A 4,080-nucleotide genomic window follows, 5' to 3' on the forward strand; every position below is an offset into this window, starting at 1 on the left:
TAAATAAGCCATGTAACCCTTTGTACTGAAAAAGCAGATAATAAAGCTCTGACCTAAATCTCATAAATCTCCTGACCCTAGATTTTCTCCATTTAGTATTTGTGACTGGTCTTGATTTCTTCAAGGGGCATAACCTAATATTGATGAAGAGATACTGTGTTCTTAAAATACTTTTTAAAGAATCTTTTCACCCTATACAGTTAATGAGGAAATTATTTACCAAAGTCTTGCAAATATTTTTGTTTGCAGTATTCCACAGTTTATATCTGTCTCCTTAGACTATAGACTAACAACATTCTTAAATAATGAAGCATTTGAATTTCTAGGTATATATATTTAAAATTTTTACTTATTTATTTATTTAGAATGCATGCACATGCATGTGCATGCATGAGTGAGTGAGGGGCAGAGAGGGAGGAAGAGAGAGAGAATCCCAAGCAGGATCCACATGGTCACCCAGAGGCTGATGTGAAGCTCGATCCCACAAACTATGAGATCATGACCTGAGCCAAAATCAAGAGTTGGACACTTAACCAACTGAGCCACCACGGTGCCCCAAATTTCTAGCTATATAAATAGCCACTTAGTGCAAAGATATCTAGGCAATTTAAAAAGAGTAGATACATCAACTGAAAGATAGCCTTCTACTTCCCTTCTTTGGGTTCTAATGTCTTCACAGAATTCCCTTACCAGCAAATCTCTTCATCTTTCATTAAAGAGTTAGCTCCTGTATGAGAAATATTCTTAAAAAAGGCAATCTATTACCTTCTGAAAGGAAACAGGGTTATTTTACCTATAGTGTATTTTGTTAAATTAAAGTTCCACTCTCAAAATTATCCGCCAAAAGGAAATGGTCTACTTTATTATTAACTGCATAGTATATCTCTTTCCTCGAAGTAATATTAGTCCATAGTTTTAAAAATATTGTATAATTATTAAAGGCATAGAAGAAAAAGAAAAATCCTCTGCCCTCTTTCATCTTGTTCTGTTCCTTGGATGTAACTCTTAATTCTTTTATTCTTCTTCTAACATTTACTTTCATATTAACATGCAAACTTTGCTATTTATTCATCAATTATAGAGATTATCTAAATTATCCATTATTATGGTAGAAAAAGAATTACACTCCCTTACTCTCTCCCAATCTATCCTTCCAATACAGTGTTTTCAGAAACTCTGGTTAAATCCACTGTTAGTATTTTACATTATTGACTGCAATACTGTGATACACACATGCACACACACATATGATGTATATATATTTACATATATTTTTTTTTCATATGTATTTCAAGCAATATGAATGAGTAGTGCTTGTTGGTTGGTAGTCTTCACTCTAGGACAATCAAATGGCCAGCCACCTTTTTCTTTGACACAGACATTTTTTCCTGAAGCTGTCCATCCTTCCATATCCTGCCAGTGTTTATAAAACTGGTTATTGTTATTCTGAAACTCAGCAGGGGGAAGAGAAAGAGGTTTTATCTTTAAGTGTGTAGAAAATCACTTTTCCTTGTTTCAAATACCATCTCATACTCGCTTTGCTATATTCCTGATGTCCTCAAGTCCAGAACCTGTGATCCCATTTCTCCAAAGCGTCCCTTCTGTTGTAAATGTTGGGGAGGGGAGGGCCTGACTACTTGAAGTGTGAATGGCAACCTGGCATTCTAACTGTTACTTACACAGACTTTCAACAATCCGTCTGCTTTTGTTCCTCACACACACACACACACACACACACACACACACACTCACACAAATACACACATACACACCTTACCCTCTGCCTTCTGAGGTACTTAGTACTTTTAATTTCTGAGCATTTCCCAGGGTTTTGTGGAGGTGGAAAGGGAATCAGTTCACTTTCCATCAGTAGCGCCCTCTATAGGTACTACTTCATCTTAAAATTCTGAGCCTGCTGATTACATTAAGCATGTCACCAGGTGGGGAGAGATACGAATTTGTCTTCAAATAAGCAATAAGTGAAGCATCAGTTGTGTTGGTTTCTTTGCATAAATGTGATTAGAAATCATACTTTGCATTTAACCAGAATTTATATTCTAATATAAGAGTTCTAATAGAGGAGTTCTGTCTAGGTATGACATGTAATTTTTTAGACAGGTAAGTCTTGATAGATAAGAAAGGAACTTTGAAGAAGCACTTGCCAAAAGCCCTAACAGGACAATGAGCTTGCACTATGCATGAGGTCAAGGAACCTTGACTTTAACCTTTGGAACACTATAGTAACTCCAGGAACATGTGAGAGCAATGGCTGAACTCTGTGTTAGGAGAAAATTGAGGTAGTAAAAAAGAGTTTCAGGCCAGGATTAACTCTGATGATCTAATTCTATCCTTAGCTAGGAAGTTTTAGAGATGCCTGTCCTGGACACCAGAGATCCAGGTAGGAAGTATGACCAATCAATCTATACTTGCTCTGTGCTCTTTTCCTTCCTAGTGAATTGCCAGTAGGCACAGGTAGTTTAGATTGATATAGCTACCAGGTGGAACTTTTACACCAAAATACCCAAAGTCAAATGGAATCTATCATCAATATGGCCTCCAGGATTGTTACACGTTTATTCCCATTCCTACATGAAGATAAGTTTCTTCCATTCTTATATGAAGATAAGTTCAGGACATATGGATTTTTAATTTTTCAGAGCCTGAAGTTAATCATCAACCCAATATATTCCTTGTGTGTTTTTCTCTGACCTCTCATTTGTATAAATACTAAATGCAGAACAAAACAATGAGCTATAAAAGATTACTAAGACTTGATCATTTCCTTTTATTTGAAGATAATCTTCAAACTCCAAATAATAAGTAAATCCTACTCTTTAAATGCTAAAAACGCTGGGAGATATCTTAGATGGTGAGTGGGCCTTTTCTGATAAAACACTGAAGATAGTCTTAGAGTGGTAAAGGCAATCTGACACAATCATTTATTAGAAGAATAAAATTCTAATATAGTTAAAATAAAGCTCCGATTTCAAGGTGAAAAATGGATAACCACAGCAGTGAGTTTACTGAGGTGACAATATAACGTTTATCACAGCTCATAGTGGGCATGGTTTTTCCAAGAATGGGGCTTCCTGGAAGATTTACACACAATTCAAGCACAGAAGGCAAAAATGCTCAAACAAAGGTCTTGAAAAGAAGAGTCCTACATTTTCTTTTGTGTGACCTAAAGCAATTACACAGGATTTTTGTTTTTTTTTTTAATATGAAATTTATTGTCAAATTGGTTTCCATACAACACCCAGTGCTCATCCCAACAGGTGCCCTCCTCAATGCCCATCACCCACTTCCCCTCCCCATCAACCCTCAGTTTATTCTCAGTATTTAAGAGTCTTTTATGGTTTGCCTCCTTCCCTCTCTGTAACTTCCCCCCCCTTTCCCCTCCCCCCTGGTCTTCTGTTAAGTTTCTCAGGATCCATATATGAGTGAAAATATATGTTATCTGTCTTTCTCTGCCTGACTTATTTCACTTAGCATGATACTCTCCAGTTCCATCCACATTGCTACAAATGGCCAGATTTCATTCTTTCTCATTGCCAAGTAGTATTCCGTTGTATATATAAACCACATCTTCTTTATCCATTTGTCAGTTGATGGAGATTTAGGCTCTTTCCATAATTTGGCTATTGTTGAAAGTGCTGCTATATATATTGGGGTACAAGTGCCCCTATGCATCAGCACTCCTGTATCCCTTGGGTAAATTCCTAGCAGTGCTATTGCTGGGTCATAGGGTAGATCTATTTTTAATTGTTTGAGGAACCTCCACACTGTTTTCCAAAGTGGCTGCACCAGTTTGCATTGCCACCAACAGTGCAAGAGGGTTCCCATTTCTCCACATCCTCTCCAGCATCTAGAGTCTCCTGACTTGTTCATTTTAGCCACTCTGACTGGCATGAGGTGGTATCTCAGTGTGGTTTTGATGTGTATTTCCCTGATGAGGAGTGACGTTGAGCATCTCTTCATGTGCCTGTTGGCCATCTGGATGCCTTCTTTAGAAAAGTGTCTATTCATGTCTTCTGCCTATTTCTTCACTGGATTATTTGTTTTTTGGGTGTAGAGTTTGAT

Source organism: Panthera tigris, chromosome B3 (genome assembly GCF_018350195.1).
Source record: "Panthera tigris isolate Pti1 chromosome B3, P.tigris_Pti1_mat1.1, whole genome shotgun sequence".
In the NCBI taxonomy this organism is placed as follows: Eukaryota; Metazoa; Chordata; class Mammalia; order Carnivora; family Felidae; genus Panthera; species Panthera tigris.